Below are 16,129 nucleotides of genomic sequence, written 5' to 3'. Positions count from 1 at the left end.
AGTTCTCTGCAGCAAATACACATTACCTTTGCCATGGAAGAAAGCTACACATCACTTGAATGGAACTTTTCACAGGAAAATAATTGCATAAACCTCTGCAGAGTGCAGGGAGACTTCAAAGAGTTAAAAAAAATCTGTTGTCTTTGATCCCATTTTTCTTCTTCTTTTTTAGGGGGTTGTTCTTTTTTTTCTTTTTAATCATTTTGGTGGGGGCTTGTACAGCTCATAACAATCCATCCTTTCATTGTGTTTAGCAAATTTGTGCATATGTTGCCATCATCATTTTTTTTTACTGATCTCCATGATCATTTTCAAAACATTTTCTTTCTACGTGAGCTCTTGGTATCAGTTCCTCATTTCGCCCCCTCGTAATGTATAAATTATTGTTTTTCATGTTTACACTGACTGATGTCTCCTTTCACCCACTTTTCTGTTGCCCGTTGGTCCCATTTTTCTGTGAGCCTTTGAATCCCCTCACATGTGATGCAGTATTATTTGCAATGTTGAAGACTATCCCTGCTTCTTTTTTAAAAAACATTTTAATCGTTTTATTAGGGGCTCATACAACTCTTATCACAATCCATACATACATCAATTGTGTAAAACACATCTGTACATCCATTGCCCTCATCATTCTCAAAACATTTGCTCTCCACTTAAGCCCTTGGCATCAGGTCCTCTTATTTTTCCCCTCCCTCTCCACTCTCCCCTTCCTCATGGACCCTTGATAATTTATAAATCATTATTTTGTCATATCTTGCCCTTGTCTGACTTCTCCCTTCACCCCTTTTTCTGTTGTCCATTTCCCAGGGAGGAGGTCACATGTAGATCCTTGTAATCAGTTCCCTCTTTCCATCCCACTCACCCTCTACCCTCCCAGTATCGCCACTCACACCACTGGTCCTGAAGGGATCATCTGTCCTGGATTCCCTGTGTTTCCAGTTCCTATCTGTACCAGTGTACATCCTCTGGTCTAGCCAGACTTGCAAGGTAGAATTCGGATCATGATAGTGCAGGGGGAGGAAGCATTTAGGAACTGGAGGAAAGTTGTATTTTTCATCGTTGCTATATGTATAAATTGCTGCATGGAAAACAGATGGTCTGCTCTGTAAATGTTCATCAAAATCACAAAAAAAGTAGATGCCAAAAAGTTAGTAGTGTTCTTCTCCCAGAAAGTTATGGGTCAGAAATGCTTGCTTCAGTTGTCTGACCACCCTTTGCCTGTCGTTTGTAGTCCTGTGGTGCTGTGATGCTGGAGGCTCTGTCCCTGGTATTTCAAAAGAGCAGCAGGGTCACCCACGGTCAACAGGCTTCAGCAGAGCTTACAGGCGAAGGACAGACTACAGACTGACAGGCTATTCACTTCAGAGGAATCAGCCACTGAAAACCCTATGAATAGCATTAAGACATTGATCTGAATAGCAGCAAACCTAATGGGAGGAAGCAGAACATTGCCTGAGGTAGTGCCGGAAGACAGAAGGCTCTCAAGATAGGGCGGGAAAAGAGCTACTCTCACCAAGTCGAGCTGACCATAATGGCTCAGATGGAGTGAGGCCGGCTGGACCTTCATTTGCTGATGAGTCACAACTCAACAGGCGAAGAAACAGCTGCAAGCATCTTTGATAACTGGAAGTTGAAATGCACAAAGTATGAATCTAGGAAAATTGGAAGACATTTTTAGAAATGGAAAAATATCAATATTCTAGGCATCAGTGATGTGAAATGGACTGATATTGGCCATTTTGAATTAAAAAAATCATATAGTTTACTATGCCGGGAATGACAGTCAAGAGGAATGGCTTTGCATCCACTGTCAAAAGGAACATTTTAGGATCTAACTCGAAGTACAATGCTGTTTGTGATAGGAGAATGTCTATCCTTGTACAAGGAAACCCAGTTTATACAACTATTATTTAAATTTTTACACCAACCACCAGAGGTAGTGATAAAGAAGTTCTTCGGTTCGAAGTTGATCAAGCATGCAACCAAGATGCATTGATAATTATTGGCAATGGAATGCAAAAGTCAGAGACAGAGGAAGGGACAGTGACTGTGGTCTTGGTGACGGAAACAAAGGTGATTTCAGTTAGAATTTCAAAACCAACACCTTCTCCATCCCAAACACCTTTAATCAACAATATGAAATAGAAACAGTAGTCAAGAGATCAAATGATGAATTGCATGAGGTCAATCTGCCGCACAAAACCTCCCTGGATTATTGAAAGGCAAGGATGTTACTTTGAGGACTAAGGTGCATGTGATCCGAACCGTGGTATTTTCTGCCGTCTCATGCATGTGAAAGTTGAACATTGAATAAGGAAGCTCAAAGAAAACTTGATGCATTTGAGCTATTGTGTTGGTGAGGAATGTTGAAAGTGCATGGACAAACAAAAAGAACAAACAGATCTGTCTTGGAAAAAGTAAGGCCATAGTGCTCTGTAGAGGTAATGATGGTGAGTACTTCGGACATCTTATCAGGAGAGACCAGTCCCTGCAGAGGGACATCATGCTTGGTAAAGTGGAGGGGCAACGAAAAAGAGGAAGGCCCTCGTGTTAGTCTGGGTAGACTAGAGAAACAAAATTCATAGAGACACTCATGTGTATAAGAAAGAGATTTAGGACACTTCCCAAGTGCGGCGGCTGGGCCGGGTCTGGCCACTCGGGCAACAGCCATGGCGTACAGCGGTCTCACGGTGCCTCTCATTGTGATGAGCGTGTTCTGGGGCTTCGTGGGCTTCGTGGTGCCCTGGTTTATCCCCAAGGGCCCTAACCGAGGAGTCATCATTACCATGTTGGTGACCTGTTCGGTTTGCTGCTACCTCTTTTGGCTGATTGCCATTCTGGCCCAACTCAACCCTCTCTTTGGACCACAGCTGAAAAACGAGACCATCTGGTATCTCAACTACCATTGGTCCTGAGGACGACAACGACAATCTGGTCTACAGTGCCTGTCTGTCTTTGAGGTCACAAAGAGAATTCCTCTTGATGCAAAATCACCTCTGAACCCAGACCACCTTCCTTGGTCTGCCTATTTGAGCATCAGCTGCCTTACAAAAGACATTCACCTCACCTTGAAGGTCTTATGTGGAAGCGCAGTATTTTCTTCCTGCCACCTTTTTAACACTTGGATGAATTTTGTGCCTACTTCACCTACATTGTGCCGATTTCGCAAATTATGTATGCGCTTTTCTGAAATAGGTGCTCTTCTTGGGGCAAAGACCTTGCCCTCTCTTTGGAACCTGTGGATTTGAAGATGGCCCTCTGCCCATTCACAACAATAAGGGCAGCAAAGAGTTCAAGACCCACCCAGAAATGGCTTTGAGGCAGAAGCAACTCCACCGGGGCAACAGGAAACCATGCTCAGAGGGAAGACCTGCCCACACTGTGATAGAACCACCCCAAATTCTGTTTTTGGAATGAATTTCTTATTTCTGCCATCTTCTGGAATAAATGATTTTTCTGTCCTCTTAAAAAAAAGAGATTTACACACAAGAGCAATTGAACATTCAGAAAACATCCCAGCCCGGTGCAGATCAAGTCCATAAGTCCAATATTAGCCCATATCTGATATCAAGTTATAAAGTCCACTTCAGACTCATAAACACAAGCAATGTATGCCTAATGTAGATCACAGGCCATTGGCAGAAAGTCTTTGGATCCGGTGTCATTGGAAACATCTCAGCGCTGGCAGGGGTCTCTGCATCAGGATGGATCCAAGCGTCTTGTCAGCTGCAATGTCTCCCAGGTGTGAGCTGAGAATCTCCCACCTCCAAGGAGGAAAATCCAGGATCTCCCAGAATTCTCAGGAGAAGGCTATGCCCACACAGAGGCCTCATTGGCTATGATCTGATTGACAAGCTAGACTCCACCCCTACACTCTTAATCCTCAAATTGACAAACTATTCTATATCTACCACAGCCCTGGAAGAGATAGATAGACTCGGTGGCTGTGCCGATGGGCTCAAACATCAGGACAGGTTCAGGATGGCGCGGGACTGGGTGGTGTTGCCATCTGTTGTACATAGGGTCGTCACCATGAGTCAGAACTGACTTGACACCACCTAACAACGACATGCTGTCTGAAAATGTTATCATAAGAATATTTGCTCTGGCTTTCCCTCGGCCTCCGAGCAGGCGGCGGCAGGATTCTAAAGCTCAGCCATGGCCAAGATTAAAGCCCGGGACCTTCGCGGCAAGAGGAAGGAGGAGCTGCTCAAACAGCTCCACGACCTGAAGGTGGAGTCGTCGCAGCTGCGCGTTGCCAAAGCGACAGGCGGCTCGCGTCCAAGCTCTCCAAAATCCGAGTTGTCCGCAAATCCATTGCTCGAGTTCTCACCGTCATCAACCAGACTCAGAAGGAGAACCTCAGGAAGTTCTACAAGGGTAAGAAGCGCAAGCCCCTGGATCTGCGGCCCCAACAAGCACGAGGAGAGCCTGAAGACCAGCAAGCAGCCGCGGAAGGAGCGCTGTACCCACTGCGCAAGTACGCAGTCGAGGCCTCAGCCGTGCGCATCAATAAAACAAACTGGCTGGAAAAAAAGAAAAGAATATTTGCTCTGAAAGTCAATTTCTCTCTCTTTTTAATTTCCTTTTAAAATGATTTACTTATTTTTTAAAACGTGAATGAATGGTGACAGAATGAATGGAATGGAAGGTGGCCAGCATGGAAACAAGAAACAGGGGCAAAGAAACAAGAAGGTTGGCGCAGAGCCAATTTCCAGCATGTTTTGCAGCCGGCAAACTGTCCAAAGAACATCTAACCTGTCTTTAGAAGGGAGAAAAATCCAAATTATAATCTTATGTCACAAACATGAAAACACATAAATAACTTCTATCCTGAGTCAAGATTTACTAGGCAATTTTCTGAGCCACATGTGTGTCCTATGAGAGAACGTGCTCTGATTAGACGATGCAAACATCTGAACATTCAGTCTTCACTTACTTGTTTTCAATCCCGTTGGGAAGTGAAGGACCGTGACATATCTCAAGACACGCTCGCTTTCTCTACTAGTGTTTTAAACAAAGATTGCAATGGTGACAAGCCAAAAGGACAGTATGCACACAAAGAACTTCAAGAAATCATTGGGAAAATTAAATTATCTTTTCATTCCATGTTCCCACGGACTTTAGAATCACCTGAATGTGTGTGTGTGTGTGTGTGTGTGTGTGTGTGTGTGTGTGAGAGAGAGAGAGAGAGAGAGAGAGAGAGAGAGAGAGAGAGAGAGAGAGAGAGAGAGCGAGAGAGAGATGAAAAAGGGCTGATCCAATCATCTTGACCTAAGGAGAGAGCAGTGATAGACATTGAGAAAACATGTGGTCAATCAAATGGGAGAATAATCTGTTTAGGTTATCAAGGGAGTCTCTAGCCGTGTTTCCCAAGTGGCCCTGGAGCGATCCCAGGGCCAGGGAGAGGGGTGTGCAAAAGCAGAGACCTACATTTTATCCTGCCTGTGGACTACAGTCCAAAAATTTGTAATGGCCAGTAGGGTGTTTGTGGGGGGAGGTCAGACGCTTACAGACATCCTCCCCAAGGGCAGTTAGTCACCAGACTGCAGGGTAGGCCTCTAGGGCAGTTAGTCACCAGACTATATGGCAGGCCTCGCTCCCTGCTACTGGGGACAATAAACTATTCCTCCCTGAGGCCTGCGACCAAGCATTCTCACCCTACTAATAATGGTCTCTGTCAGTTGAGTCAGGGAACAGGCCAAATTGACTCTGTGACATCCAAAGGACTCTAGGATCCGCCCATCTTGTCACATGTAAACCCCCAATCCCTCCTCTCCCTATTGCTTGTATGTCCCTAGACCACCCCCTCTCATTACTCTATTACCTATAGCACAACCCCTTCCTGTGACGTATGTCCTCACCTGTAGTTGGGGGGCTTGCATGTCCCCAGAGAATATAAAAAGCCTGGGCTAGCATTAAACCTCTCTCTCTCCCTCCACGTGGACCATCGAGTGGGGCTGAGGTGAGCATGCTACCATGAATCGTGTCTGACTCCATTTATTTCAATACTTGTCTTCTCTCTCTCATGCTTTCTATAACTTTAGTATGATCTTTACTTATTATCGCTGTACAATTGCACCTACCAGACCCGTAATGATGTGTTAGGGGCTGGCTTCCCCTGACAGGTGCTGAATACAATTTTTTTTTTTTTCAGAAAAGGGAATGGTAGGCCACAGATGTTTGGGAACCTATGGTCTATAAACATGGCATTTACGGGCAACCAGGAAGAGGAAAGGCTTTCTTGAGAGAAAAGAGTACAAACTGAGGAAATCAGTTAGTAACAGAGCAATATTTTTGAGCACAGGTGACAGACTCTTCGACTATTGCTCACTTAACACAAAGCCCAGAGGCAGGTGTCCCAGTGTTGTTCCAACAACTCAGTCATCTGGGAGCCGGGTTCTTTGGTCTTTCTGTTCCTAAGTCTTTGCGTATCGGCTTCTTGTCTCCTGGTTGTCACCCCAAGGTTGCAAAAGTAAGCTGTTAGTCCAAGCATCCCGAACACATCAAGGCAGCAAGAGGGGAGAAAAATGTCAGTCTTCATCTCACAAAGTTTCAGTCACAGCTCTTGGGAACAGGAAGAAAAGAGAACTGCAGGGGCACGAGGTGGCAGAGCAGGGTGTGTGTGTGTTGGGGGGGGGGGTGGATTTGCAGGAAAGTTTTTCAGTGTTTGTGTTCCAGAAGATAACACAGAATCTTTTCCCATGATGATGGCATGTGCCGGATCCCAGGGCTTCGTCGCAGCACCTGGCACATGGTCAATCATCAAAAAATATTTATGACGGGAGCGAAAGTAGAGCCAGGTGAACACAACAGGTGCCTGCTGTCCCCAATACATATAAGAGGTCCTTCAAAATGTTCATGGAAAAATAGCAAGGATAATGGAATTTTCCCAAGAACTCTCTGAGGGCCCCTTGTATTGCTGAAAAGGAGGGTCGGGGAGAGTTACACAATGAAGCAGTTGGTCTAGGGCTAGGAGAGTATCCATCACAAGATGCGAAGGAAGTACAGAGGCCGGGTCAGAAAAAGGTGTCTTGGGAGAAGAGAACGCTAAGCTGAGACCTAGGTGATCGTAGAAAAAAACTAAACCCAGGGGGAGACCAAGACTCTCGGCTTACACGTGACCCACCACAACGTAAAATAAACAGGACCCTTTGTCCGGGACTGAGGAGCATCGGTGACAGAGTGGGCTACGGGTGGGACTGGGAACCAGCTGCTCCCAGAGAGAAAGAGGAGGCTGTCTGCTCCCATCCTTGCCCCCAGGGTCCCGTAGGGTTGGAATTGGCAGGATGGCAGTGAATCTGGTTGTCATTTTGGAGTCACGGATTGAATCGCGCTCCCAAATGTGTGTCCATTGAATTGGGCTATGAGTCTCAGTGGACCGGCAGTAACGTAATGACATAATACGATGTCATGGCATAATGCGATGTCATGGTGTAATGCGATGTAATGGCAAAGTGTGATGTCATGGCGTAATGTGACGATCCCCATGAAGTGAACACATGCTGCCACAGGGAAAGGATGGAAGGTGGGCCGCCACACCTTAAGCTTGAAACAGCCCTCATCTAATTTAAGAGGCATTTCCCTGCACGGTGACCGTAGACACCTTTAATCTTACAAGAACTCAGAGGAGAGAGAAGGGAGCCCAAAAGACGCTCTACTTCGACCTAGAAAGAAGAGCTGAGAGTGGAGTGTATCCCTTGGATTGGGGGTCCTTGCAATGGAATCTTCCTACTATGGATGCAAGACACATGAGAGAGAGAGAGCGAGAGAGAGAGAGAGAGAGAGAGAGAGAGAGAGAGAGAGATCCTTCTCCTACAGAATACACTTTTGTTCGTTAAAGCCATCTACTTGTGGCATTCTTGTTATAACAACACTAGATAACTCAGACACTCTGAGAAAAAAAGTGAATATTTTCCATTGGCAAAACAAAAAACCTCCTCTGGGGGGTGGGGGAGAACATTTAATAGTAACTGAGCATATGGTGCCCATTATTATCAATTAAGATAGCTTAAAATTGATATGGTTTGTGTTTACTGTATTGACTGTTTTAATCACCTACATCTGGCCATCTTAAAAAAAAAGCCAAATTCCAAAGAGAAGTGCTAAATCAGATTTGCAAAGTAATTAATTGACACAGAGCCAGCTATAAAACTCTTTCCACTCATTTCCCCTGCACGCGCAGGCCATAAAATGGTCAATAAGAGGATTTTGAAGGAGCCCTTACCCTTCCTTCACCCAAAGAATTTAATATGTGCCCCTGCTGGCTGCGGCTCGATGGCCGAATTCCGCCCCTGAAGGGCCGCTAAAGGCCGACTAGACATTCTCACTCCACACTGATGCAGAGAGAGGCAGCTGCTAGCCTGGGCTAACGCTGCTGTCTCAAAATGTGTCCAAAGAAAACTTTAACTCTGCCCATAGACTAGATGTGGGACACACACACACACACACACACACACACACACACACACACACACACAGAGTCTTCTTGGGCCAAGGAGGTTAATCCAAGAGCATTTCCTAAATCTGCAAACACACCTTGGTAGAGAGATGTCGGAGCCATCCCAGGATTCCGAGAGGCTGAGAAAGGAGAAAGTGCAAATGCCCCCTTGGAATGTACATGCATTTGCTAACCAGGCGTCCTCAAACTACGGCCGGCCCACTGAGGACATTTATCCGGCCCGCCAGGTGTTTTTGCCCCATTTGGTTTTTACTTCACAATAAGATATGTGCAATGTGCATAGGAAATTGCTCATAGTTTGTTTTTTTGTTTTTTTTTTAAACTATAGTCCGGCCCTCTGAGGGACAGTGAACTGGCCTCCTGTTTAAAAAGTTTGAGGACCTCTGGCTTAGATCAAGAAGGCTGTGGGTGAGAGATCTCCAGTGATGCATCTCTCCAGTGATGCATCTCCATAGAATTCACCAAAGTATTCTATAAAAGTATATCGAGAAAGAAACAAAAGTAGGAAATGGCCCCTCAGGACCAATAATGAGAGTAGCGATATCAGGAAGGGAAGGGGAAGGTGGGGGTAGAAAGGGGGAACCGATCACAATGATCTACATATAATCCCCTCCCAGGGGGACGGACAACAGAAAAGTGGGTGAAAGGAGACATCAGTTAGTGTAAGACATGAAAAAATAATTTATAAATTATCAAGAGTTCATGAGGGAGGGATGGTGGGGAAGGGAGGGGAAAAAATGAGAAGCTGATACCAAGGGCTCAAGTAGAAAGAAAATGTTTTCAGAATGATGATGGCAGCAAATGTGCTTGACACAATGGATGGATGTATGGATTGTGATAAGAGCTGCATGAGCCCTAAATAAAATGTTTTAAAAAAAGTAGGAAGTGGAATGATAGTGACAGTCAACACAACTTTCTCTTTCTCCTCTCCTCTCCACCCACCTCCAGTCCTCCAATCCATGGGAGTCACTAATCACAGCAAGCTAATAAAGTAGAAACAGAGGCTCTAGGCCAGGAAGAGAAAAGAAGTTCTCCATAGCTTCCTAACCTGGAAGACGCTAAACTGCCAGCGTTCGCACAGGGGGGGGCAGGACAAAGGTTTTAATCATACATGGTTCTGGATATTTGTGTGACTTATCAGAGAAGCTTGTGTGATGGAAAAGCTTACAGAAATGTCACGGGGATGAAAGGACCTGGTTTCCTCTGCGGCAGGCTGTGATTGAGCCACACTGAATCAATGCAGAAGGATCAACAGCCACTTGGGAAACAGGCAGACGCGTTTCTCACACCAGCAGTCCTACTCTAACATGTGGAGCTGAGATAAATGACAACCTATGTCCACCTCCCAAGCCTCCCATTTTTATAACAGCTTTATTCACAGCTCCTCCAAACTGCAAACACTTCGAAAGTCCCTCACCTGGAAACAGATACACACATATAATACGGCCATAAAATAGAATAGGGCTAGTCAGTAATACAAAGAGAAGAATGGACACACAATAACATGGATGAATTCCATATGAATTATGCTAGATGTGGGGAGGGAAAGACAGAGTCAAAAAGCTGTATGCTGAGTGCTCCCATTGATAGGACATTCTAGAAATAGTACAACTCTAAGGACAGAAAATAGATTAGTAGTTGCTACAACTTTAAGTACTTGTTAAAACTCGGAACTGTACAGTACAGAGGGTGAACTTGAGACATGCACATTGTGTCTTCTAAGGCTCAGTGACTCAAAGGAGAAGTCTATTGAAGGAGTCAGATCTCCTTGGATCTGCGTCTTTCTGCAGAGTAAACGGCAAGTCAGTATCTACTACGAGCAGGCACTGGGCAGTTAGGTCAGGAGGCCGCCTCATTAAGTTAAAAGAAGGTCTGGAAGGGAAGTTGAGGGAATATTATTCACAGAAAATTGTATAATCCAAAAAATAGTCTATAATCCTATACCAAGGACTAATATCAATGCACTTCCTCCCTTCCCGGCCACCTTGGTGGCTGCTCTTGGTTGGGGGCCACAAAGAAGACAAAAAGGCACTGGAGTCCACCAACTCGAGGCTCCAACTCGTTATGAAAAGTGGGAAATACGTGCCGGGCGACAAGCAGACGCTGAAGATGATCAGGTCAGGCTAAGCGAAACTGGTCACCCCGGCCAAGCACTGCCCGGCCTTGAGGAAACCGGAAATCGAGGACTACGCCATGTTGGCCCAAACCGGTGTCCATCACTGCAGTGGCCCCATCGAGTTGGGCATGTGTGCGGCAAGTCCTACAGGGTATACAGGCTGGCCATCATGACCTGTGATTCTGCTAACATGAGAAGCATGAGAGAAATGACAGGTGAAAAATAAATTCTGCAGTATTTTTCTTGCATAAACTGGCCAGAGCTTGTTTAAAAAAATATTGGTGGCTGGCCCCACTATGAGACATGATGCCCCTCAGTGACCAAGGGCACTACAGGGGACAGCACTGGAGACACAGTGTGGGAGTTGCACCTGACCTGATCGCACCACACCGAGGCAAAGCACTGGGGGAGTGCAGCAGAACAGCAAGGGAATGGAGTGGCAAGGTCCCCAGAGAATGCTGAAAGTGGACTTTGGGGCCAGGGCGTGGTGCCCCAACAGACTGGACTGGAAAACACTCCTAAGGGCCAACAAACAATCCTTGAACTAACTACAAGCTTTTCTTTCATGATGTATTTTGTTTTGTTCTTTGTCAGTGGTTTGTTGTTGTTTTGTTGTCCGGTTGTATAGTGTTGCTTTGTTTTCCTCTGTCTTGTTTTCGTGCATGTTAGTGTCTCCACAGGTCTGTCTGAATAGGACAGGCTGGATGAACTATCTGGAGGAAAAACAACAGGACCGACAGTTCCGGGGGGACTTGGGGTGGGGGGAGGTGGGGGGGTAAGGAAGTGGTGTTAACAAACACAGGGACAAGGGAACAACATGGGACCCAAAGTGGTAGAGAGGGGGGAGTGGCAGGCCTGGTGGGGAATGATCAAGGGTAAGGTTGCATAGAGAAGAGGTATAGCTGTAACCCAGGTGGGGACGGAGCATGGTAGTGGGGCAGGAGGAAAGTCAAGGGAGATGGAGGAAGGAGCTGGGAGTCAAGGGGTTATTTATGGAGGTCTAGACAAAGACATGTACATGCAAATATATATATGAGGATGGGGAAATAGATCTATGTGTCTATATTTATAGGTTTAGTATTAAGGTGGCAGAAGGACCTTGGGCCTCTACTCAAGCACTCCTTCAATGCATGAATATTTTCTTTTATTAACTTGGCATTCTACAATGCTCACCCTCCCGACACAACTGCTGAAATCAAAGCGGGTGAACAAGTAAATGTGGTGAAGAAAGCTGATGGTGCCCGGCTATCAAAAGAGATAGTGTCTGGGGTCTTAAAGACTTGAAGATAAACAAGCGGCCATCTAGCTCAGAAGCAACAAAGCCCACATGGAAGAACACACAGCCTGTGTGATTGCGTGGTCCCGAAGGGATCAGTTATCAGACATCAAAGAACAAAAAATCAAATCATTGGCTGCACACCTCCATGATACGATTGCCGAAGATAAACGGGTGCATAAGCAAATGTGGCGAAGAAAGTTGATGGTGCCCAGCTATCAAAAGAGATAGTGTGATCACGAGGTGCCAAAGGCAATATATATATACCATAGTGAATGAAGGGGGAAGTGCAAAGTGGAGACCCAAGGCCCATTTGTCGGCCACTGTAGATCCCCTGATAGAGGGGTTTAGGAGAGGAGATGGGTCAGTCAGGGTGCGATGTAGTACCGATGAAAAACACAGCTTTCCCCCAGCTCCTGGATGCTTCCTCCCCCCAACTACCATGATCCGAATTCTACCTTGCAGGACTGGATAGGGCAGAGGTTGTACACTGGTGCATATGGGAGCTGGAGGCACAGGGAATCCAGGGTGGATGATACCTTCAGGACCAGGAGTGTGAGGGGCGATACTGGGAGAGTAGAGGGTGAGTGGGTTGGAAAGGGGGAACTGATTACAAGGATCCACATGTGACCTCCTCCCTGGGAGATGGACGGCAGAGAAGGGGGGGAAGGGAGACTCCGGATAGGGCAAGATATGACAAAATAACAATCTATAAATTATCAAGGGCTTATGAGGGAAGGGGGAGCAGGGAGGGAGGGAAAAAAAAAGACCTGATGCCAAGGGCTTAAGTGGAGAGCAAATGCTTTGAAAATGATTAGGGCAAAGAATGTATGGATGTGCTTTATACTTGTATGAGTTCCTAATAAAATGTAAAAAAAAAAAAAGAAAATGATCAGGACAAAGAATGTACAGATGTGCTTTATACAATTGATGTATGTATATGTATGGATTGTGATAAGAGTTGTATGAGTCCCTAATAAAATGTTTAAAAAATATTGGAGTCAGGGAGGCGAAAGAAGAAAAAAAATATATATATATGATATAGCAAGGATGAAAAATATAACTTTCCTCTAGTTCCTAAATGCTTCCTCCCCATCCACTATCATAATCCCAATTCTACCTTGCAAATCTGGCTAGCAGAGGATGGACACTGGTACAGATAGGAACTGGAAACACAGGGAATCCAGGGTGGATGATCCCTTCAGGACCAGTACTGTGAGTGGCGATACTGGGAGGTTAGAGGGTGAGTGGTTTGGAAAGAGGGAACCAATTACAAGGATCTACATGTGACCTCCTCCCTGGGGGACGGAAAACAGAAAAGTGGGTGAAGGGAGACGTCGGACAGGGCAAGATATGACAAAATAATAATTTATAAATTATCAAGGACTCATGAGGGAGGGGGAAGTGGGGAGGGAGGGAAAAAAATGAGGACCTGATGCCAAGGGCTTAAGTGGAGAGCAAATGTTTTGAGAATTATGAGGGCAATGAATGTGCAAATATGTTTTACACAATTGATGTATGTATGGATTGTGATAAGAGTTGTATGAGCCCCTAAAAAAAAGAGTTGTATGAGCCCCTAATAAAATGATTAAAAATATATGTATATATCAATGTAATTCCTCCAAATATCATAAAAAATTAATTCAATCACTCCACAACAATGAAAAAGAAAATGAGAGACCAAAGTAGCTTTCTGATCATAACCTATAAATGATCATGCTTATTCAATTTAGTGGCTATGCTTGATTTGACTTTTTTCATAGATACCTGTGTTCGCTGCTTGATATTTTTTCATAATCATCTGTGCTCATAGTATGACTTTACACTGTATACATTAGACAGTTTTTTTTTTGCTATTACCTGACATATTATAGAACTTTATGTTATCTCATGTTATCTGCCACCAAAGAAAAAACTGTGAGTTAACACAACTTCTTAGCTCAGGACTTGGAAATTCCTAAGAGTCCTCCAGGAAAAAAAAAAATCAGAGTGCTCCTATAAGCTCTTTCAGGAAAAGGGAGTTCAATTTTTAAAATTCTCGGTTAAGATCATTAAAGGATTTCCTTCCCTGAAAGTAGCAGCACAGACTTCATAGCTCACCACTTCTAACAGGAAGAATCCCAGTGGCTTAAGAGAGAATCTAGCCCAACAGAATTTTGAAATGTGCAACTATATGAGTGCCTTACTTATTTTCCCCAAACCTCCTTAGTGCATCCTGGGAGATAAGAAGTCAGTGAACTTCAAATTGGGCCTAGATAGGACGCCTGCATGTAAGGTCATGCCACTTGCTGAATCAGGATGTGGATAAAAACGCCTTCTCAGATGGTCCTTCCGATGACAGGATCCTGAGTAGAATTCCCAGTGGACCTCTCTAGCATTACTTTGGGCTCAATGTATTATAATTAGTTCTGTTGTCATTGTTTGGTTTGCGTTCTTCATTAGAGACATATGCAGACTTAGGAGGAGAGGAAACAACAACAACAACAAGTTGAAGTTGCTTATAGTGCTTTCTGACCTCAGAAGAAAGGCCTGGCACCCTACTTCGAAAACCAGTCATGACCAGAGGATGTGCGCTGGTGCAGATAGGACCGGAAACACGGAATCCAGGTCGGAGGATCCCTGCAGGACCAGTGCTGAGAGGGGCGATACCGGGAGGGTGGGGGAGAGAGGGGAAACCGATGATAAGGCTCTACATGTGACCTCCTCCCCTGGGGGACAGACAACAGAAAAGTGGGTAAAGGGAGACATAGGACAGTGTAAGATATGACAAAATAGTAATTTATAAATTATCAAAGTTTCATGAGGGAGGGGGGAGCAGGGAGGGAACGGGAAAAATGAGGAGCTGATGCCAGGGGCTTGGGTGGAGAGCAAATGTTTCAAGAATGATGAGGGCAATGAATGGACAGATGTGCTTCACACAATGGATGCATGTATTGATTGTGATAAGAGTTGTATGTGCCCCTAATAAAATGATTGAAACGAAAACAAGAAAAGCAGTCCTGGAAAGCCTCTACGGTGCGCAGCCCTGCTCTAGCACGGGCGGAGCTGCCTGGAGAGGGAACCAACTTGCTGGCAACTCTTTTGTTGTTGCTTATGTTTTGGTTTGTTTTAGACCAGAGTGGGCGTAATATCTTTCCAAGAACTTTCAAGCTGCAGGAAAAAGCTAAGTGGGAGAAATCAAAAATCCCTTTCGTTTGGCCAAAGGCCCAATTACCAATGCGGCCCCCGCCTTAACTTACTGTGACTGGATGGATGCAAGAGATTTTCTGAAGGTAGATTGAATGTCCAACTGGAGCAGCCTAGGGATATCTGGGTATCCACCCAGCTGGGCCCAGAGTGAATGCAGGGATTTCTTCTCTGTGATTGGGTAGCTGGAAGAGGACAGCTCAGTGTTCCAGATGGCCTCCATCTGGTCCTTTTGTGATCTAGAGAAATCAGAGAACATTAACTGGAAGTACCAAATGGTCCCGGGCACCACATCGAAAATACATGAAATATACTCAAGTATGTGAATTTTATTTCCTTCTTTTCTTTTTCCACCACCTTTTTCTAAAACAAGAACTCTGGTGGCATAGTCTTAAGGACAATCTCAGCAGTTCCAACCAACCAGTTGCCCCCTAAAGATCTACAGCCCTGGAAACCCTCTGGGAACAATTCTATGTGTCCTGCTGGGTTGCTATGAATCGGACTGGACTCCACGGCCACAGATTTGGATTTGGTTTTGGACCTACAACGATCTTGCCTGGCATCACGCAGGACCATTCAGCGGTGCCAATTTCAGAGAGAGATGAAAGAGCAGGATCTGCTGAAACAGTTCCCAAAGCTGCAGTTCCTTGACTTCACCAAGTAATTCATTTAAACTCTACCTTCCTAACTGCCTGAGACATGCCCTTACAGACTAGATGCAGGTTAACGCCCTCCCGCAATAATCACTTTCCTCTCTGTCCCAAAGTTTCTGCTTTCTTAAAAGAGGAACAAGAAAAGTTAGGGGGAGGGTATAATGCGTCTTGATTTCCTTATTTAATATTAATATAATGTGTTTCTTAAGAATCAGCTTCATTTAAAAAAAGTACTCAAGGGGAGGGAGGGAAAAAAAAAAAGAGGACCTGATGCAAAGGGCTTAAGTGGAGAGCAAATGCTTTGAGAATGATTGGGGCAGGGAATGTATGGATGTGCTTTATACAATTGATGTATGTATATGTATGGATGGCGATAAGAGTTGTATGAGTCCCTAATAAAATGTAAAAAAAGAAAAGAGGAGAAAAAAAATGAT

The 16,129-nt window shown here is 44.9% G+C and overlaps 2 pseudogenes; both read left to right on the top strand.

Moving 5' to 3' along the window:
• Positions 1–2,649: 2,649 nt before the first annotated feature.
• LOC142451037 (V-type proton ATPase subunit e 1 pseudogene) lies at positions 2,650–2,948 on the top strand (annotated as a pseudogene).
• A 1,170-nt stretch (positions 2,949–4,118) lies between these two features.
• On the top strand, positions 4,119–15,090 carry LOC142451508 (large ribosomal subunit protein uL29-like; annotated as a pseudogene).
• Positions 15,091–16,129: the final 1,039 nt, after the last annotated feature.

Source organism: Tenrec ecaudatus, chromosome 6, assembly GCF_050624435.1.
Source record: "Tenrec ecaudatus isolate mTenEca1 chromosome 6, mTenEca1.hap1, whole genome shotgun sequence".
Taxonomy (NCBI): Eukaryota; Metazoa; Chordata; class Mammalia; order Afrosoricida; family Tenrecidae; genus Tenrec; species Tenrec ecaudatus.
Note: the sequence above shows the minus strand (reverse complement) of the source record. Positions and strands in the feature narration are given on the sequence as shown.